The sequence below is a fragment of the Pan paniscus genome, chromosome 10 (assembly GCF_029289425.2).
Source record: "Pan paniscus chromosome 10, NHGRI_mPanPan1-v2.0_pri, whole genome shotgun sequence".
In the NCBI taxonomy this organism is placed as follows: Eukaryota; Metazoa; Chordata; class Mammalia; order Primates; family Hominidae; genus Pan; species Pan paniscus.
Window position 1 is genome coordinate 102886214 of NC_073259.2, and position 23194 is coordinate 102909407.

At 42.5% G+C, this 23194-nt stretch overlaps 1 protein-coding gene and 1 pseudogene across 3 annotated transcripts in view; one reads left to right on the plus strand and one right to left on the minus strand.

Annotated features, from left to right (window-relative positions):
• The window catches only part of TMCC3 (transmembrane and coiled-coil domain family 3), a 308739-nt gene that overhangs the window by 254854 nt on the left and 30691 nt on the right, over positions 1–23194 (minus strand). The window lies entirely within an intron of this gene.
• On the plus strand, positions 13631–14898 carry LOC100994322 (keratin, type I cytoskeletal 19-like; annotated as a pseudogene). The gene has a single exon (XR_008954650.1). The product of XR_008954650.1 is annotated as a keratin, type I cytoskeletal 19-like (transcript).

Consider the following 23194-nt stretch of genomic DNA (forward strand, 5'->3'; position numbering starts at 1 on the left):
AAAACCCAACAAGATAAATATAGTAAGTCCTCAAAAGATGCTAGTTACTAGTATTATCATTAATGTTAAATAGTAATATTAACTGTAAATCCCTGCATTTATATTGAAGATAGCAATTACATAAGAAAAGATATTAGAGAACTGGCTTAGCCAAAATCCACAGGAGAAAATAAAATTTGCGTTTTGGCTAATCACAAGCCCAACACGTGTCAGCACTGCAGCGTAGCTGCTAAGTAACTAACACCACTGGGCAGGCCTCACCCAGAGCAAAGGAGCTAACAGGCTCACAAAACTCTCCCAGCCAGGCCATATCTGATGTGTAGGTTTGATTTAGGCACAAAAGGTATAGACAATCGGAATTGCATCTAGCAAGAAGTGACTATCACAGCTGTTAAGTCTGGAATCCAAATTAAACACAAAATAGTTGATAGAACAGGTGGTAACTATGGAAGTGATGGTTTAAGGTACTCTTCGATATTTGAAGAGCTGCCAATAAAGAATGGCACTAGTTGTTTTGTGTCGCCAACAGGTGAAATTTACAGGGGAGGCTAAGTTAGGCTCCATTCACAAAATGATTCTCCAATACTTAAAATTATCCAAGAATTGATCCCACGGGCTTGAAAAGTTTTAAGCTTTCTTTTTGAAAGTGCCTGGGAGCCAGAAGATTATCAACCAACAAGAGCAATCTACGGATTCCTCTGGTGGGTGAAGGGATGCACTCTGAAGTTTCAAGGCCCCTTTCAGCATCAAGACTCTGCAATTCTATGGTTCTGACTATGGCTGAGCTTCATCAGATTAGTAGACAGAGCCCAGTGCTACCCTCTCCTCCCACTCATTTTTGCATGGTGAATGGTAAACACTTAAAAATATTCTTGGGGCGAGGCGCAGTGGCTCACGCCTGTAATCCCAGCACTTTGGGAGGCCGAGGCAGGCAAATCACAAGGTCAGGAGATCGAGACCATCCTGGCCAACATGGTGAAATCTTGTCTCTAAAAAAAAATACAAAAATTAGCTGGGTGTGGTGGCATGTGCCTGTAATCCCAGCTACTTGGGAGGCTGAGGCAGGAGAATTGCTTGAACCAGGGAGTCGGAGGTTGCAGTGAGCTGAGATCGCACCACTGCACTCCAGCCTGGCGACACAGCAAGACTCCATCTCAAAATAAATAAATAAATAAATTCTTGGTAGACTCTGGAAAAAATGATCAAATAATACTTGTGTCTCCAATATTAACTAATTTGTGTTAAATACCCTTTTATTCTACTAAAACTCTTGTATTTCTTATCTGCAAAAGGACCTAAATGAGAAGATAAAGGTAAATTAACTCTGAAAACCTTTAAAGCATTGTAAGGGATACTTATAATTATTGATGTTTATCAATAAGTAGAGAAGCACTCAACTAATTTTTTAAAAAAGAAAAATTTGCATATAAAGCAGTCATTTTTCTTATCTGACTTCAATTGTAAATTGCTGAGGAAGGTCTAATTTCACCTTCTATCTCAAGATTTGGTAGCCAAAGTTACCAAAGGCCTGCATAGTTACCAAAGGCCTGAACACACAATTCCAGGAAGGTGCCCAACACAGAGTATTAGCAAGAGAACTTGGAGGCTGGGCTTTGCCTTCTGTCCTCAAACAGGAATAAATGTAGATCCAGGGAGAATGAAAGAGTAAAAATTGGGACACCTAAACTAAGAATAAACCAAAGAGACAGGAATATTTGGGTGCTAAGAGGCAAAGGCCAAACACAAACTATAAAAGAAAAAATTGATTAACTGGACTTCAGAATTAAAAGCTCTCTTCAAAAGTCACCATTAAGAAAATTAATTAATTACTCTACATATTTACCAGTGAAAGAAAAGGAAAATGAAATGCAAGCCACAGATGGGTGAAAATATTTATAAATGATATCTGATAAGGCACTTATATCCAGAATATATAAAGAACTCTCACAACTCAATAATAAGACAAGGAACTCAATTTAAAAATAGGCCAGGCCGGGTGTGGTGGCTCACGCCTGTAATCCCTGAACTTTGAGAGGCCAAGGCAGGCAGATCACCTGAGGTCAGGAGTTCGAGACCAGCCTGATCAACATAGTGAAACTCCGTTTCTACTAAAAATACACAAATTAGCCAAGTATGGTAGAGCATGCCTGTAATCCCAGCTACTTGGGAGGCTGGGGCAGGAGAATCGCTTGAACCCAGGAGGCAGAGGTTGCAGTGAGCCAAGACTGTGCCACTGCACTCCCACCTAGGTGACAGAGCAAGACTTCACCTTAAAAATAAATAAATAAATAAATAAATAAAAATAAAAATAGGCCAAAAATTGAATGGACATTTCACCAAAGAAAATATATAAACAGCTGAGTGGGTTCCAAGATGGCCGAATAGGAACAGCTCCAGTCTACAGCTCTCAGTGTAAGTGACCCAGAAGACAGATGATTTCTGCACTTCCATCTGAGGTACCGGGTTCATTTCACTGGGGCTTGTCAGACAGTGGGTGCAGCCCAGGGAGTGTTAGGTGAAGCAGGGCGGGGCATTGCCTCACCCGGGAAACACAACGGGTTGGGGAATTCCCTTTCCTAGCCAAGGGAAGCCATGACAGATAGCACCTGGAAAATCGGGACACTCCCACCCTAATACTGCGCTTTTCCAATGGTCTTAGCAAACAGCACACCAGGAGATTTTATCCCACGCCTGGCTCGGAGGGTCCCAAGCCCACGGAGCCTTGCTCACTGCCAGCACAGCAGTCTAAGATCGAACTGCAAGGTAGCAGCAAGGCTGGGGGAGGGGCATCTGCCATTGCTTAAGCCTGAGTAGGTAAACAAAGCGGCCCAGAAACTCGAACTGGGTGGAGCCCACTGCAGCTCAAGGAGGCCTGCCTGCCACTGTAGACACCACCGCTGGGGGCAGGGCATAGCTGAACAAAAAGCAGCAGAAACTTCTGCAGACTTACACGTCCCTGTCTGACAGCATTGAAGAAAGCAGTGGTTCTCCCAGCACGGAGTTTGAGATGTGAGAACGGACAGACTGCCTCCTCAAGTGGGTCCCTGACCTCCGAGTAGCCTAACTGGGAGACACCTTCCAGTAGGGGCCGACTGACACCTCATACAGCCAGGTGCCCCTCTGAGACGAAGCTTCCAGAGGAAGGAATATTTGCTGTTCTGTAATATTTGCTGTTCTGCAGCCTCCGCTGGTGATACCCAGGCAAACAGGGTTGGAGTGGACCTCCAGCAAACTCCAACAGACCTGCAGCTGAGGGTCCTCACTGTTAGAAAGAAAACTAACAAACAGAAAGGACATCCACACCAAAACCCCATCTGTACGTCACCATCATCAAAGACCAAAGGTAGATAAAACCACAAAGATGGGGAGAAACCAGAGCAGAAAAGCTGAAAATTCTAAAAATCAGAGCGCCTCTTCTCCACCAAAGGAACGCAGCTCCTCGCCAGCAATGGAACAAAGCTGGACGGAGAATGACTTTGACAAGCTGACAGAAGTAGGCTTCAGACGATTGGTAATAACAAACTTCTCTGAGCTAAAGGAGGATGTTCGAACCCATCACAAAGAAACTAAAAACTTTGAAAAAAGATTAGACGAATGGCTAACTAGAATAAATGCGTAGATAAGAGCTTAAATGACCTGATGGAGCTGAAAACCATGGCACAAGAACTATGTGATGCATGCACAAGCTTCAGTAGCCGATTCAATCAACTGGAAGGAAGGGTATTAGTGATTGAAGATCAAATGAATGAAATGAAGTGAGAAGAGAAGTTTAGAGAAAAAAGAGTAAAAAGAAACGAACAAAGCCTCCAAGAAATATGGGACTATGTGAAAAGACCAAATCTACATCTGATTGGTGTACCTGAAAGTGACAGGGAGAATGGAACCAAGTTGGAAAACACTCCTCAGGACATTATCCAGGAGAACTTCCCCAACCTAGCAAGGCAGGCCAACATTCAAATTCAGGAAATACAGAGAACACCACAGAGATACTCCTCGAGAAGAGCAGCTCCAAGACACATAATTGTCAGATTCACCAAAGTTGAAAATGAAGGAAAAAATGTTAAGGGCAGCCAGAGAGAAATGTCAGGTTACCCACAAAGGGAAGCCCATCAGACTAACAGCGGATCTCTCAGCAGAAACTCTGCAAGCCAGAAGAGAGTGGGGGTCAATATTCAACATTCTTAAAGAAAAGAATTTTCAACCCAAAATTTCATATCCAGCCAAACTAAGCTTCATAAGTGAAGGAGAAATAAAATACTTTACAGACAAGCAAATGCTGAGAGATTTTGTCACCACCAGGCCTGCCCTACAAGAGCTCCTGAAGAAAGGACTAAACATGGAAAGGAACAACCAGTACCAGACACTGCAAAAACATGCCAAATTGTAAAGACTATCGAGGCTAGGAAGAAACTGCATCAAGTAACGAGCAAAATAACCAGCTAACATCATAATGACAGGATCAAATTCACACATAACAATATTAACCTTAAATGTAAATGGGCTAAATGCTCCAATTAAAAGACACAGACAGGCAAACTGGATAAAGAGTCAAGACGCATCAGTGTGCTGTATTCAGGAAACCCATCTCATGTGCAGAGACACATATAGGCTCAAAATAAGGGATGGAGGAAGATCTACCAAGCAAATGGAAAACAAAAAAAAGCAGGGGCTGCAATCCTAGTCTCTGATAAAACAGACTTTAAACCAACAAAGATCAAAAGAGACAAAGAAGGCCATTACATAATGGTAAAGGGATCAATTCAACAAGAAGAGCTAACTATCCTAAATATATATGCACCCAATACAGGAGCACCCAGATTCATAAAGCAAGTCCTTAGAGACCTACAAAGAGACTTAGACTCCCATACAATAATAATGGGAGACTTTAACACCCCACTGTCAATGTTAGACAGATCCATGAGACAGAAAGTTAACAAGGATATCCAGGACTTGAACTCAGCTTTGCACAAAGCGGACCTAATAGACATCTACAGAACTCTCCACCCCAAATCAACAGAATATACATTCTTCTTAGCACCACATCACACTTATTCCAAAATTGACCACATAGTTAGAAGTAAAGCACTCCTCAGCAAATGTAAAAGCATAGAAATTATAACAAACTGTCTCTCAGACCACAGTGCAATCAAACTAGAACTCAGGATTAAGAAACTCACTCAAAACCACTCAACTACATGGAAACTGGACAACCTGCTCCTGAATGACTACTGGGTACATAACGAAATGAAGGCAGAAATAAAGATGTTCTTTGAAACCAATGAGAACAAAGATACAACATACCAGAATCTCTGGGACACATTTAAAGCAGTGTGTAGAGGGAAATTTATAGCACTAAATGCCCACAAGAGAAAGCAGGAAAGATCTAAAATGGGTACCCTAACATCACAATTAAAAGAACTAGAGAAGCAAGAGCAAACACATTCAAAAGCTAGCAGAAGGCAAGAAATAACTAAGATCAGAGCAGAACTGAAGGAGATAGAGACACAAAAAAACCCTTCAAAAAAAAATCAATGACTCCAGGAGCTGGTTTTTGGAAAAGATCAACAAAATTGATAAACCGCTAGCAAGACTAATAAAGAAGAAAGGAGAGAAGAATCAAATAGATGCAATAAAAAATGATAAAGGGGATCTCACCACCGATCCCACAGAAATACAAACTACCATCAGAGAATACTATAAACACCTCTATGCAAATAAACTAGAAAATCTAGAAGAAATGGATAAATTCCTGCACCCACACACCCTCTCAAGACTAAACCAGGAAGAAGTTGAATCTCTGAATAGACCAATAACAGGCTCTGAAATTGAAGCAATAATTAATAGCCTACCAACCAAAAAATGTCCAGGACCAGACGGATTCACAGCCGAATTCTACCACAGGTACAAAGAGGAGCTGGTACCATTCCTTCTGAAACTATTCTAATCAATAGAAAAAGAGGGAATCCTCCCTAACTCATTTTATGAGGCCAGCATCATCCTGACACCAAAGCCTGGCAGAGACACAACAAAAAAAGAGAATTTTAGACCAATATCCCTGATGAACATCGATGCAAAAATCCTCAATAAAATACTGGCAAACCGAATCCAGCAGCACATCAAAAAGCTTATCCACCATGATCAAGTTGGCTTCATCCCTGGGATGCAAGGCTGGTTCAACATACGCAAATCAATAAATGTAATCCAGCATATAAACAGAACCAAAGACAAAAACCACATGATTATCTCAATAGATGCAGAAAAGGCCTTTGACAAAATTCAACAGCCCTTCATGCTAAAAACTCTCAATAAACTAGGTATTGATGGGACGTATCTCAAAATAACAAGAGCTATTTATGACAAACCCACAGGCAATATCATATGGAATGGTCAAAAACTGGAAGTATTCTCTTTGAAAACTGCCACAACACAGGGATGCCCTTTCTCACCACTCCTATTCAACATAGTGTTGGAAGTTCTGGCCACGGCAATCAGGCAGGAGAAAGAAATAAAGGTTATTCAATTAGGAAAAGAGGAAGTCAAATTGTCCCTGTTTGCAGATGACATGATTGTATATTTAGAAAACTCCATCGTCTCAATCCAAAATCTTCTTAAGCTGATAAGCAACTTCAGCAAAGTCTCAGGACACAAAATCAATGTGCAAAAATAAGCATTCCTATACACCAATAACAGACAGAGAGCCAAATCATGAGTGAACTCCCATTCACAATTGCTTCAAACAGAATAAAATACCTAGGAATCCAACTTACAAGGGATGTGAAGGACCTCTTCAAGGAGAACTACAAACCACTGCTCAACAAAATAAAAGAGGACACAAACAAATGGAAGAACATTCCATGCTCATGGATAGGAAGAATCAATATTGCGAAAATGGCCACACTGCCCAAGGTAATTTATAGATTCAATGCCATCCCCATCAAGCTACCAATGACTTTCTTCACAGAATTGGAAAAAAACTACTTTAAAGTTCATATGGAACCAAAAAAGAGCCCACATTGCCAAGACAATCCTAAGCCAAAAGAACAAAGCTGGAGGCATCACACTACTATACTACTTCAAACTATACTACAAGGCTACAGTAACCAAAGGCTACAGTAACCAAAACAGCATGATACTGGTACCAAAACAGAGAGATAGACCAATGGAACAGAACGGAGTCCTCAGAAATAATACCACACATCTACAACCATCTGATCTTTGACAAACCTGACAAAAACAAGAAATGGGGAAAGGATTCCCGTTTAATAAATGGTGCTGGGAAAACTGGCTAGCCATATGTAGAAAGCTGAAACTGGATCCCTTCCTTACACCTTATACAAAAATTAATGCAAGATGGATTAAAGACTTAAATGTTAGACCTAAAACCATAAAAACCCTAGAAGAAAACCTAGGCATTACCATTCAGGACATAGGCATAGGCAAGGACTTCATGACTAAAACACCAAAAGCAATGGCAACAAAAGACAAAATTGACAAACGGGATCTAATTAAACTAAAGAACTTCTGCACAGCAAAAGAAACTACCATCAGAGTGAACAGGCAACCTACAGAATGGGAGAAAATTTGTACAACCTACCCACCTGACAAAGGGCTAATATCCAGAATCTACAAATAACTTAAACAAATTTACAAGAAAAAAATCAAACAACCCCAACAAAAAGTGGGCAAAGGACATGAACAGACACTTCTCAAAAGAAGACATTTATGCAGCCAACAGACACGTGAAAAAATGCTCATCATCACTGGTCATCAGAGAAATGCAAATCAAAACCACAATGAGATACCAGCTCACACCAGTTAGAATGGCGAAGTCATTTTAACTGTTCATATGGACCAAAAAAGTCAGGAAACAACAGGTGCTGGAGAGGATGTGGAGAAATAGGAACACTTTTACACTGTTGGTGGGACTGTAAACTAGTTCAACCACTGTGGAAGACAGTGTGGCGATTCCTCAAGGATCTAGAACTAGAAATACCATTTGACCCAGCCATCGCATTACTGGGTATATACGCAAAGGATTATAAATCATGCTGCTATAAATACGCAAAGGATTATAAATCATGCTGCTATAAAGACACATGCACACATATGTTTATTGTGGCACTATTCACAATAGCAAAGACCTGGAACCAACCCAAATGTCCATCAATGATAGACTGGATTAAGAAAATGTGGCACATATACACCATGGAATACTATGCAGCCATAAAAAAGGATGAGTTCATGCCCTTTGTAGTGACATGGATGAAGCTTGAAACCATCATTCTGAGCAAACAATCGCAAGGACAGAAAACCAAACACCGCATGTTCCCACTCACAGGTGGGAACTGAACAATGAGAACACTTGGACACAGGGTGGGGAACATCACACACCAGGGCCTGTCGTGGGGTGGCGGGAGGAGGGAGGGATAGCATTAAGAGATATACCTAATGTAAATGATGAGTTAATGGGTGCAGCACACCAACATGGCACATGTATACATATGTAACAAACCTGCACATTGTCCACATGTACCCTAGAACTTAAAGTATAATAATATATATATATATAAACAGCTAATAAGCACATGCAAAAATGCTCAATATCATTAGTCATTACAGAAATGCAAATTAAAACCACAATGAGATACTACTACACACCCACCAGAATGGCTATAGTCAAAACGACAGACAATATCAAGTGTAGAATGGGATGTGGAGCAACTGGAACCCCCTCATACCCCAGAGATGGGAAGGTTAAATGGTAGTCACCGTGGAAGGCACTGTAACAGCTTTTCAAAAGGTTAAATATACATCTACCATATGTCCCAGGAATTGCAATTCTAGGTGTCTACCCAAGAGAAATAAAAACATTTGTCTACACAAAGACTTGCATACAAATGATTATAGCAGCATTATTCATAATAGCCAAAATGTAGAAACAACTCAAACGAACATCAACTGGTGAATGAGTTAACAAGATGTTGTATATCCATATAATGAGATACTCAGCAACAAAAAGGAACTACCAATGTACATTACAACAGTGAAAAGGGTCAAAAACATGCTAAGGGAGAAAAAGCCGGTCACAAAACCCTATATTAAATCATTCCACTTATATGAAATTTCTAGCAAAAGCAAATGTATGAAGATAGAAAGTGGATTAGTGGTTGCCCAGGACTGGGGGTGGGAGAAGAGACTAACCGCAAGTGGGCACAAGGCCACTTTGTGCTGTAATGGGCATGTTCTAAACACAGATTACGGAGATGGTTGCACAACTCTACAAATTCACTAAAAATCAATGTATTTACAATGGATGGACTTTAGATATGTAAATTATACCGCAGTAAAATTATGGGCTCAGTTCAGAGGGCAGATCTTCCAGTCATATTCATTATGAGTCACAGGCAATCCAAAGATAGAAACATAATGGAGAGAAAGAATACATTTCCTTCTTCTTCAATTTTATTTATCAAAAGCACTTTCTTCAGGTATCTCAAAATTTAAAGCTATAAGCCAGGCACGATGGTGCACACCTGTAGTCCCAGCTACTCTGGAGGCCAAGGCAGGAAAAACGCTTGAGCCCAGGAGTTTGAGATCAGCCTGGGAAACATAGCAAGACTCTATCTCTCTTTATTATTTTTTTAATTAAAGCTAAAATACCCAGATCTCTTTTTTTAATTATTATTAATTTCTGAGACAGAGTGTTGTTCTGTCATCCAGGCTGGAATGCAGTAGCACAATCTCAGCTCACTGCAACCTCCGACTCCTGGGTTCAAGCAATTCTCCTGCCTCAGCCTCCAAAGTAGCTGGGATTACAGGCGCCTGACACCATGACCAGCTAATTTTTGCATTTTTAGTAGAGACAGGGTTTCATCATGTTGGCCAGCCTGGTCTTAAACTCCTGACCTGAAATGATCCACTCACCTTGGCCCAAAGTGCTGCAATTACAGGCATGAGCCACCATGCCCGGCCCCACATCTGTTAAAATATGATTTTGCAGGCAGTTTGCCTGGAGGTTAAGGGTTGGAACTGTGGACTCAATCTGTGTGTAAAACCCAGCACTCCTACTTACTAGCTGACTTTAGCATGTTACTTAGACTGAGTTTCAGTTTCTTGTTCCTATACAAAAAATTAATACATACTACAGAGTTGTTTTAAACTAGCACACTATCTATTAACAGCACATGGTAAATACTCAACAAATGCCGATGTTATTTTTTTATTATCAACACATCATCATTACCATCACTATGACTGTAGTTTCCTTGGGAGACTTGAAAACTTGACTGATATGTGTATGTTCCTAATGTACATTTAGTGCTTCATCAATGCTATATTCAATTTAATTGACTGCCCAAACATAACCATGTTCTCTTATAACCCTCATTCCTTATCTTAGGGACCTTATACTTTGAAATAAAATCCCTGGATCATTTCACTAACAGAACAAAAGCTGTGCTATTCCCTGGCTAAAGCAAGATATTTTCCAATTCAACCATAGGAAAAAACATTTTTAAAAGGTGCAGTTTTTGTTTGTTTCTAGGATAGGAGAACTGGACAAAGAAAAAATGTCAGCATCTCCTCAGAGAAGCCTGGCAAACAGGGGAAATAACACTAAACAAAGAAAGCCATGTGCAGAGGACCTGGCACAGAAACACAATTGCCAGGCCTTGCACCCGAGAATCACCAACACCTGCAGAGTAAAGCAACGGGCCACGTACAGTGCTGACTGCTTCCTGGGTGACAGCTGAAACCCAGCCAAGTTCAAAAACCCCTCATTGTGGGTGGGTGTTTTTGCTTTGTAACATCTATATGAAAAGGGAAGGGAAACTGCATGGGGTAAACTTTCTATTTTGTAAGACAAGCATCTTCTTGTTCTCTTTTTCTTTTTCTGGTCAGTGAGTGGAGGGACAGAACCCTGGAAAAATACCTGTGCACCAAGCAAGACAACCCCATCACTGATGTCAGGAAAAGCAGAGCAGTCACCTCTGGCTTGCCCAGCCCACCTCACTCGCCCACCAGCACACACTGCGACTAAAGAACCCCACTTTAGCTGACTGGAGCATTCTTCCAGCCACACACCTCAAAGATCATCTGGGAAGAGATACCACAACACGGCAGGGGGCCGGGTGCCTGTGCCAGGGAGGGACACATGCTCTTCACTCCCCACACTTGCTGGTGAGCCACAGAAGCCCTGTGACCTCAGCACACTCAAGGGAAATATGTCATGGGGCTTACCCTTCGTGAGGACCGCTCTAACTTAGCATCCAAGAAAACCTCACAGCCCCTGTGGGGACTTCTCCTGGGCACCACCTAGCTCCTACCTTAGTAAAGTGTGGAGAAAACCAACTTCCTCACAGAAATGTCTTTTAGAGCCAAATGTAAGTGTCCCTGAAATCAAGTAGACAATGATATTCCTATCATTCTGGGCCTGTCCTTGAATGTTGTCTCTGTTCTGTTTTCTTTCCACTAGAAAGTCATAGACCCTGAGACCCGAAAAGGCCCACAGGGATCTAGAGAGGTGAAATAACTTACTAAAGGCCACAGAGGATGGAAGTGGCCAGGCCAAGACTAACACCCAGCTTTATCCACAAAATCTGGAAAATGCTATCAGGCTATCTTCGACCCAGAAAAGAAGCGCTCACAAGACGAATATCAAGGGAGGCTAGTCCAGACTCTGCAGCTAGTGTCAAAGTTCAAATCCAGTTCTGTCCCTTACTAGGGCATGTAACCTGGGCAATTTCCTTAACTTCTGTTTTCTCATCCATTAATAAGAGGATAATAACAGCATCAACATTACAGAGCACTCCAAGCATGAATGTATCAATACCGAGAGTTTCTATATGACTGATCATCCTCCTCCTCCTCCTCATCATCCTAAAACAGACGGGGGAATGAGAGTAAAGAAGGGATGATAGGAAAAAAAGGTAGAAAGTGAGTGTATGGTCACTAAATAAGTAGAGCATAATTTAACTTCAAAAAATTCAAAGACATGGCTAGGGTCATATCCACAGGGGTTAGTGAGAACATAAAAGCAAAACGTATTATAAACCATTAGGTACAGTATGGCTCCAACTATGTTAAATATTCATACCCACATGTATATACATACTTCCAGAAGAAAGTGAAATAAAATGCATGAAACATTAATTCTCTGGGCACTGGGATCAAGGTTGATCTTTATTGTCTTCTTTATTACTTTTATTTCCCAAATTTTCCACAGCAGACATATATTGCTTTAGAAATCAAAATAAATGTGGGTTTTAAAGGCTGTTTTTATGTTTTTATTTTTATTTTTATTTTTTTGAGACAGGGTTTCACTGTTACCCAGGCTGGAATGCAGTTGTGCGATCACAGCTCACTGCAATCTCCACCTCCCAGGCTCAGAAGCAATCCTCCTGCTCCAGAGCCCCCACCACCCATAGCTGGAACCACAAGTGCATGCCACCACACCCAGCTAATTTTTGTATTTTTGAAGAGATGAGGTTTCATCATGTTGCCCAGGCGGGCCTTAAACCCCTGGACCCAGAGCCATCTGCCTGCCTCCGTCTCCCGTCTCCCAAAGTGCTCACAGGCAGAGCCGCAGCACCCAGCCCAAGGCTGTTTTTTAAAAGAAGAAACTTGATACCAGGCCAGGCCTCAAATGGCAAAAGGGCTATTAGGTAGAATCCCAAGAGGCAGGGCCTGTGTTTACTCAGACAGCCAAGGGGGAAGTGCCTGTGTCTGGGAAGAGAACAAGACTTAGGGGGAAGGGGGAAGCTTAACCACGAAGCTTATGCCTGAGAGCATCAGGCCAGGGAAGGACCCTGTAAAATAGGAATAAATTCCAAAAGAAAATAAAACAGAAGTGACGACATCAGCAGTCCCTAGTTAAAAGAAGAAGAAGAAGAAAGAGAATCCTGGAGCAAGCCTCTGCGCAGAAAATTTTTTTTCCCTGGCTGGAACAGAAGATCAGTCACCAAAACTAAAAAGCAAAAGATCCAAGTGGCTGAAAAAAGGAATTATGGGCTCCTACTGGGGACAAGACTTGCCTGGAAGCCTATCTGAGGGCTTGCTGCCCTATCCTTCACATCTGAGATTATCCCCTGATCCCAGCCAAGACCAGGGATTTCCTGCTTTTTGGCATCCAGATGCGAGAAATAGTTCTGCTGACTCTGAGATCACTGACTGACAGACACTAGCCAGGGCCCAGGGAGAACGCGCCGTGGGGTCTAAGATCGAGTTCACCTGGCATCTTTCTCGGCACGTATCTTCCTGGCTTGTCCTCAGTCTCCACTCCTCTCAGTTTGAGTTCCCACCTTACCTCTTTTGCAGAGATTCCTTGTAGCTCATATGAAGGAGTGGACAGAAGACACAGAACAGATAGCAGAGAGAAGTACTGGGGGCCTCCCAGCTCTTGTTCAGGGCCCCACTTTCCTCTGACAAGCATGTTAAGGTTTATCCAGATTACCCCTCCAGTTCCCCTATTTCACAGATGAGGGAAATGAGACAGAAAAAGGGGGACTGTATGTCTGTGCCCATCAAAGTCAGATGAGATGATACACTGTCTTAAGACCATCTGATTCGGGACCTTGCCTGAGGTCACAAATCTTTGTAGTGACAGAGCCAGGACAAGCACATAACTATCCTAATGGCTGCTCCTTCCTTCAGCACTGTGGCTGCCTACAAGCTGGACTGCAGTCTCTACTGCTCACTAGAAAAGTTCCAGTCCCCCAGCAGGCACAGGGGCTCCAGCAGCCGCGGCGTGTCCGTGTCCTCTGTCTGCTTCGTGTCCTTGTCCTCCTTCGGGGGGCTACAGCGGCATCCTGGCTGGGTCCAACGGATTGCTTGCGGGCAACGAGAAGGTCACCATGCATAACCTCAACAACTGCCTGGCCTCCTACCTGGACAAGGTGCACGCCCTGGAGGCAGCCAACAGCAAGCTGGAGGTGAAGCTCCGTGACTAGTACCAGAAGCAGGGGCACAGGCCCTCCCGCAACTACAGCCACTACTACAGGACCATCAAGGACCTGCAGGACAAGATTCTGGGTGCCACCATTGAGAACGCCAGGATTGTCCTGCAGATCAACAATGCTCAACTGGCTGCAGATGACCTCTGAACCAAGTTTGGTTTGAGTGTTTGGGTGCTGGATGAGGTGACCCTGGCCAGGACTGATCTGGAGGCACAGATCAAAGGCCTGAAGGAAGAGCTGGCCTACCTGAAGAAGAAGCATGAGGAGGAAATCAATGCCCTGAGGGGCCAAGTGGGAGACCAGGTCCATGTGAGGGTGGATTCGGCTCGGACCTGCCAAGATCCTGAGTGACAGGCAAAGCCAATATGAGATCATGGCCAAGCAGAACTGGAAGGATGCTGAAGCCTGGTTCACCAGCTGGACTGAGGAACTGAACCATGAGGTCACTGGCCACATAGAGCAGCTCCAGATAAGCAGGTCCGAGGTCACTGACCTGCGGTGCACCCTCCAGGGTCTTGAGATTGAGCTGCAGTCGCAGCTCAGCGTGAAAGCTCCCTTAGAAGGCACACTGGCAGAAACAGAGGCATGCTTTGGAGCCCAGCTGGTGCAGATCCAGGCACTGATCAGCAGTATTGAAGCCCAGCTGGGCGATGTGCGAGCTGATGGTGAGTGGCAGAATCAGGAGTACCAGCGGCTCCTGGAGCAGGAGATCACCACCTATCGCAGCCTGCTTGAGGGCCAGGAAGATCATTACAACAACCTGTCCACCTCCAAGGTCCTCTGAGGCTGCAGGCTCCGGGGCCTCTGCTCTCCTCAAAGCACGTCTCCTGGGTAGGAGGATGGGAAGGAAGGGACCCTTACCCCTGGTTCTTCCCCTGACCTGCCAGTAAAATTTTATGGCTCAAGGGAGGAAAAAAAAAAAAAAAAAAAACAAGAGCAAAGAAAAGTTCCAGTCTAATCCCCAGGCTCCTCTTGGGCAAATGTCAACATATAAAATGATCCAGAAGGCCAAGTCGAATTACGGTGTAATGGACAGGGGTGCCTCTTCACATTGCCTAAGGGACAACTATAACAGAAAACATCTCAGTCAAAAAGGTGACCCTGCAATGTGGACTGCCAGGACCCACAATGAGCCAGAGGGGTTGGCACCTTTTCAACATGGGCCTGCATTCCTGCAGGTCCAGATCCCAGAGTGTACTGTATCCAACGTGCCTGTGGCTAGCGTGTGTCTACAGACTCTGGAACCACACTCTTTGGCTTCCAACCCTGGCTCCAGCACATACTCTGTGACTTTTGGCCAGTATATTAACCTTTCTGTGTCTCCATTTCTCCTCCTGGAAGGTAAGCATTAAGTATCTCCTATCTTTAAAAGTTCCTAAGAAGTCTACATCCTAGGCCACCCTATATTTATGTGCACACCCAGCAGCCCTTTCTGTCCCCTTTGAGCCCAATCTGAGGGAGGACAGGTCCCTCTCTCAGCCTCAGAAAGTGAATCATGATGGGATTCAACCTTTTCTTTGGTTTTCTCCTTCTCTTTGGCCAGTGACAAGTCAAAGGCAAGAATAACTCGGGTCTCACTAAACAGGGAGGTCAGCAGGGAAACCTTCCTTTCCCAATAAAAAGACATAGGTTTGGCCAGGTGCAGTGGTTCACACCTGTAATCCCAGCACTTTGGGAGGCTGAGGCAGGCGGATCACCTGAGGTCAGGAGTTCAAGACCAGACTGGCCAACATGGTGAAACCCCGTCTCTACTAAAAATACAAAAATTAGCCAGGCATGGTGGCACATGCTTGTAATCCCAGCTACTCGGGAGGCTGAGACAGAAGAATCGCTTGAACCTGGGAGGCAGAGGTTTCAGTGAGCCGAGATCATGCTACTGCACTCTAGCCTGGGCGACAAGAGCAAAACTCCATCTCAAAAAAAAAAAAAAAAAAAAAAGACATAGGTTTATGCAAAGCGTATTAGGCCATTCGTGCACTGCTATAAAGGAATACCTGACACTGGGTAATTTATAAAGAGAAGAGTTTTAACTGGCTCACTGTTCTGCAGGCTGTACATGCATGGCACCGGCATCCTGAGCACAGCTTCCAGGGAGGCCTCAGGGAGCTTTTACTCATGGCAGAAGGCAAAATGGGAACAGGCATGTCACATGGCGAATGAAGGAGCAAGAGTGAGTTGGGGCAGAGGTGCCACAAACTTAAACAACCAGATCTCCTGAGAACTCACTCACTATCACTCACTATATCAAGGACAGCATCAAGACATGAGGGATCTGCCCCATGACCCAAACACCTCCCACCAGGCCCCACCTCCAACACTGGGGATTAGATTTCAACATGAGATTTGGGCGGGGACAAATATCCAAACCATATCACACAAAAGAAGCCTTTTGACCCTTCCACTGCCTTTAGTGCTGCTATAGCAGCCATCTGCCGCCATGGGGAAAGAGCCAGGAAGGCCAAGAGGATCTCAGCCCTGAGGACTAACACTGTCCTGGTCTCTGTGCCCAGGCCAGCCTCCACTTATTCCAAGGATGACTGTGAGGAATGTGGACCCCTGCTTGTTTACAGTACTGTTGGATAACTCTTCTTTTGCTTGTGGCCAAATGCCATCCTAATAGGTCAACTGTATAAGTTTATTCTCATTAAAAAAAAAAAAAATTTAAAATCATGTTCTCCAAAAAGTTACTGAGTAAAAGTGATGTCACAATATCAGTATGACTCATGGCATTGATTTTTGTTCGTTTGTTTTTTGTATTTTTCTGAGACAGAGTCTCACTCTGTCTCCCAAGCTGGAGTCAGTGGGGCAATCTCGGCTCACTGCAACCTCCTCCTCCCGGGTTCAAGCGATTCTCCTACCTCAACCTCCTGAATAGCTGGGACTACAGGTGTGCGCCACCATGTCTGGCTAATTTTTTTGTATTTTTAGTAGAAACGGGGTTTCACCATATTGACCAGGCTGGTCTCGAACTCCTGACCTCGTGATCCGCCCACCTCGGCCTCCCAAAGTGCTGGGATTACAGGCATGAGCCACCATGCCTGGCCGGCATTGCTTTATATACACACACAGATACAGAAATATAGGGATGTGTGTGTATATACATAATATATATATATATATACTATATATGGGTGTACATGTCACATATATTTCCTAGCTTTTTCCACTCAGGCGGCCTTGAAGCTGTGATGTCCCTACAGCAACAAGCACACTTAGTATCTGGATCTTGGTTTCTAAATACCATCCTCCAGATGACCTCCAAGAGACCAGTGTTCCTTGAAGAAATGGCTGGCTCAAGAACTGCAGCAAGGAAAATACAAGATGAACCTGGACATCTTAGAATGCCAGAAAGCAAAGGAGGTGCTTTTTTTAAAAAGGAAAGGGTGAGAAAAGGAAAAAAGAAGAAAGATGGGGCATGTCAAATGGACGTAGAAGCCAAACTGAAGGAGTTCCCAATAGCCAAAGCTGGAACAAATTAGAGGGAAAAAAGGGGGGATAGTAGTATAAGATCATAGAATAAAACAAATATCTGTGAGCCTATACTGAAATAAATAAGTGACTAAGTAAATATAGCAAAAGGGACAGATCTTCCTTACAAAAGAATTCCAATTAATAATTATAGAAAGAATTAGGAAAATAGAAAATCACCTGTATTTCACTGGAGCAGAAATGTTTGCCCTAAAAAAAATTATGGCCTTCAGTCTTCCTGGGAATGATCAGCTGTTGCACTTTCGGTGACAGCAGGATTATGGACATTAATACAGAACTTTACAGTTTATAAATTTTTTTTAAGAAAGAAAAGAAGAAATCACAATTAAACACCATAGTAATAACTGCTTTAACAAGATCCACTGATGAAGATAAAATTAATGTGTGAAACTTTATGGAGAAACATTATCTGCACAACCTTAAAATATCTCCTAGCTGAATACTAATACAAATATTAATTACTGTGGTGGTTTTAAAATATGTCCACAGACTCTTTGATACTCCTCCATGAGGTGGAACTTAATCCCCCCATGCCCTGAGTATGGGCTGGACTTGGTGATTCCTCTCTACTTAATCAATGACGGAAAGGGAAAGACAGTAACCTTACAGTAGTGAAACCTAGCAGACATGAAACATCACCAGTACCAAGCCATCTTGACATCAGGTACTCCTTCACAGGACGCAGTGAGAACAGCGTATCACCTGAATCGTATTTGTCCCCAAAGTCCATAACCTCAGTCTAATCCTGAGAAGACACTAGACAAACCCAAATGGAAGAACATTCTATAAAATGCCTGAACACGACTCTTCAGAAGTGTCAAGGTCATATGTCTCAAGCCTTTTAGTGTTGTTATAAAGCAACATCTGCATGCTTGGCTCATGGTTCTGTAGGCTATTCAAGAAGCATGGTGCCAGCATCTGCTTCTGGTGAGGGCCTCAGGCTGCTTCCACTCATGGCAGAAGGTGAAAGGGAACTGGTGTGTGCAGAGATCATATGGTGAGAGGAGAAGCAAGAGAGAGGAGAGGGGCCGGGCACGGTGGCTCATGTTTGTAATCCCAACAATTCGGGAGGCCAAAAGGGGAGAATCTCTTGAGCCCAGGTGTTCGAGACCAGCCTAGACAACATAGTGAAACGCCATCTCTACAAAAAATAGAAAAATTAACTGGGCAAGGTGATGCGTGCCTTAGTCACAGCTACTCGGGGAGTTGAGGTGGGAGGATCTCTTGAGCCCAGGAGGTTGAGGCTGCAGTGAGCCGTGATCACACCAGTCCACTTCAACCGGGGAGAAAGAACAAGACCTTATCACAAAAAAAGAGAGAGAAAGAGAGTACAGGTGCTAGGCTCTTTTTAGCAACCAGCTCTCATGGGAACTAACAGAGTGAAAACTCACTCATTACCACAAGGACGGCACCAAGCTATTCACTGGGGATCCACCCCCATGACCCAAACACCTCCCATTAGGCACCCACTTCCTACACTGGAAATCAGATTTCAACATGAGATTAGCAAGGGTCAAACATCCAAACTATAGCAGCCATATAAGACAAGGGAAGATGAAAGTATCATACATCGGAGGAGACTAAGGAGACATGACAACTAAATAAAATGTGGATTGGATCCTGGAACAGAAAATAACATTCGAGGAAAAACTGGGAAAATGTGAATAAAGTATGTAGTTAACAACTAAAGTTAACAGTGTTGTACCAAGGTAAGTGTTTTCATTTTGATAAACATACCATGTTGTTTAAGATACTCATATTAGGCTAGGCGTGGTGGCTCATGCCTGTAATCCCAGCACTTTGGGAAGCCGAGGCGGGTGGATCCCCTGAGGTCAGGAGTTCGAGACCAGCCTGGCCAACATGATAAAACCCTGTCTCTACTAAAAATACAAAAATAAGCTGGGTGTGGTGGCATGCGCCTGTAATCCCAGGTACTCAGGAGGCTGAGGTAGGAGAATCGCTTGAACCCGGGAGGTGGAGGTTGCAGTGAGCTGAGATCACGCCACTGCACTCTAGCGTGGGCGATAAGGTGAGACTCTGTCTCAAAAAAAAAAAAAAAAAAAGTGTGAAAACTAAACCAAACAAAGCAATGCTCCAAGAAGATGCAGCACGTGTATCCTAAGGCTTCAGGTTCCCATAAAATCCCTGAGGTTGCCCAGACACCCCCAGTTTGGGATGCATCAGAGCCTCTCTCACTAATGAATACCAGAGCCATGATGACCATGCATCCAGGAGGAACAGCATGTACCCTCTATTTTCACTGCAGGCTGTACCCCAAGGGTCTTTCCTAATTCCCACTGCTGCCAGGACCTGGATGAAAAGTGATAAGCCCCCAAGCATGGCAAGGCTCCAGCCTGTTGCTTCTGGCTATGGTCCCATCACTCAGCACTTTGAAGACCCGCATAGAATGAGTTATTAACACACCCAAAGAACAAATTCTGAAAGTGCATCAATATTAATTCATTTACAGAGATGTTTTGCTTTCTCTTCTCTCTTTCTTGACTAAATGCTTAGTGCTTCCTCAAGAGATATGCTGTCACGAAACTCTCAACCAGTCATGAATGAGAAGAAAAGATAAAATCTTCCCCATCACCTTAAAGGAAAGCATTTATTTAAAAGTTCTCATCAACCAGACGCAGTGGTTCATGCTTATAATCCCAGTGCTTTGGGAGGCCAGGAGTTCTAGACCAGCCTGGGCAACATAGCAAGAGCCCGTCTTTAAAAATAAATAAATAAAAAATTAGCTAGGTATGGTGGCATATGCCTGTGCTCCCAGCTATTCAGGAGGCTGAGGCAGGAGGGGAGGCTGGGGTGGGAGAATCCACTTGAGCCCAGGAGTTTTGGGCTGCAATGAACTATATGATTTTGAGACAAAGTGACATTCCGTCTCAAAAAACAAAGTTCTCATCACCTAAACGTATGCCTTTTAGTTCATATTTTATTTGTTTAATCTTTGGGTAAGACTCTTGTTGCTGTTTTCTTTCTTTTTAAGATGAAGTGATAGATTGCTTGCAAAAATGGCCCCAAATCCTCCATCCCACTCCCTTGTATCCACACCCTTTACTCAGTGTGATTATGTGGCTTCTTTCTTCAAGGGAGATAGTTTGTTTACCAAACCTTGAAGCTGGGATGGCCATGTGGATTACTTTAGCCAACACAATGTGGCAGACAGAGTTGGTAATGTGCCAGTTCTGAACGCAGGCCCACGAGGCTCTGCTCTCTTATGCTCCCTCTCAGAACCCTGCTTCACAGCCATGAGAACAAGTCAAGGCTAGCTGCTGGAGAACGAGAACACATGTGGTATAAAGATGAGCCAGCCCAGCCAAGAAGACAACTGCCCACATGGGCCCAGCCTACATTGCTTGCCTGCAGAACCATGGGCTAAATAGTTATGTCACCACATTTTAGGATAGTTTGTTATCCAGCAAAATCTAACTGATACAATTGAAGTGTGTGATTTTAGTGCTGTTAATTATTCTGATCTTAAAAGTATTACTAATTGGAGAAAGTCAGAAAATACAGAAAAGGAGAAAACCGCCCATAATTTATCACTAGAATAAAACCAACATTCTGGTGGTGTTTTTCCCCAGTCTTCAGTATATTAGTGTGACTGAATGAAAATGAAATCCACTTAGTTTTAATTCCATATCTTTCTCCTCCCACTGAAAACATTCAATAGAGCTTTTCTTATGCCATTAGTGTCTGAAAACGTAATTTTTAACGGTTTAAATATTCTATTTATCATGGATGTACAATAATTTAAACCTGTGCATATGTTTCTGTAGTTTCTATAATTAAATAATGAAATTATTTATTCATTATTGTAAGTATTATTGCTCATTTGAGTACAGAAAGCTATGTTCAACTCTGTGCTTATTTCTTTAAAATAAGCTTCTAGAACTGAAATTCTTGATTCAACGAGTATAGACTGCTAGTCAAAGCCAGTCCCCCTACACACACACACACACACACACACACACACACACACACACACACTTCTTTGCTGGCAGAGACACATTTTGTTCCATTGTTTACCCTACGTTCTACCATGTGCTCAGAGTGAGGAGCCTCTCCCCAACAAGGAAGAGAAAGGAGAATCCTGATAGTCTAAGCTACTAGCTAAATCTAGCCCACCACCTGTTTTAGTATAGGCCATTTAATGCAATTCTGGCCAGTGAGACATGAGAGAGGTCTTTTGGGAGCTTTTGGAAAAAGCTTTTCTTTACAAATACCCACGCAAGAAGGAATGGTTCCTTTTCTCAACTCTAGAGATGAGTGTATAAATATGCAATGCCCGGAACTGGTGCAGCCATCTTGACTATGAGGACTTAAGTCTATGGGAACAAACTGATATACTCAGGATGGTGGAGAAGGAAAAGGAAACACTCATGTCCTTTGTGATGTTTTTGAGCTGCTGAATTTCCTGGAAACACTCCACCTCTGGACAGTGAGATGATAAACCTAAACTTCTTTCTGTGTAAACCATTTTTACCAGGTTTTCTGTTCCTTACAGCCTAAAGGACAGGGACTCTTTCAAGGCTTTCTCCACACATTACCAAACTGAGCTCGTAGAGAGACTGTAGCAATGAACTTTTTCTGCAGAACTACATGGGCTTAACATAAAATTTACAAAATAACTTGGAGAAAAATAATACATGTAAAATATTCAATGTTCTAATATCCACAAACCTGATATCTCCTTTGTTCAAAATTTTAAAAAATATCTCCTAGTAAATTCCATTATTTACTTAGTCCAGCAATGTGCTGTGAGTTTTTCTAAAGGTTTTACGCTTTTTTGCTGTTATTATAACTAGAAGCATTTTCTCTATTATATCTAACAGATTGTTGCTGGTATATAATAAAGCTATTATTCTTCATGTATAAATCCACAACTTTACTGAGTTGTCAATAAGTTTAGGAGTGTTACCATACATTTGTTTCTTTTTTATTGTTATGTAATTATGTTGTTTATTTTTTAAAAACTTTTTACTTCCTACTATCAGCTATATTTCATATGTTTCATGCTTTATTGCACTGACAAGAAATTCCAGAATAATAAATATCATCTTAGTTTTTTTATTTTAAAGGGAATCTCTAATGTTTCACTATTGAGTATGACATTAAATACTGGTTTAAGAGATATGTATGTGTGGGTGCACAGACATACAAAATTTATTTTTTGGTTTATAATATACATAAATCATGTAAAAAAATCTTATTTTTATAAGAATTATATTTTTTAAATTAACGACAGGTACTGAATTGTCAAATGTAATTTAGGAATCTATTGTGATCATCATATAGTTTATCTTAACTGAAACTGACCAAAGAGTCTAGTTACAGACTTCCTTTAAAAAATTCATATTTCTAGGATAAAATGTTACATATACATCCTGAATTACTCTTTTATGAGCATTTCTTGTTGAACTTTTTCATGTGCTTTATCCGGTGTTTTATTCATATGATTTGGATAGTTCTTCTACTAGAGTGTGATAGCACTCATAGAACAGGGGAATTATCTCATATCTGGAACTCGAATAAGCTCATTAGTAAAATTGGAAAAGCAACCCACGACCCCATGGTAAAAGGACAAAATTCCCAATAGATGAAGTTAAACGATTTATGGAGGAAGGGAAGGCAGTCCTTTGAAATGCTAGTATTACCATGGACATTTCTTTTTCTCTTTTTTCTTTTTTTTGAGACAGAGTCTCACTCTGTTACTCAGGCTGGTGCAGTGGCATGATTTCAGCTCA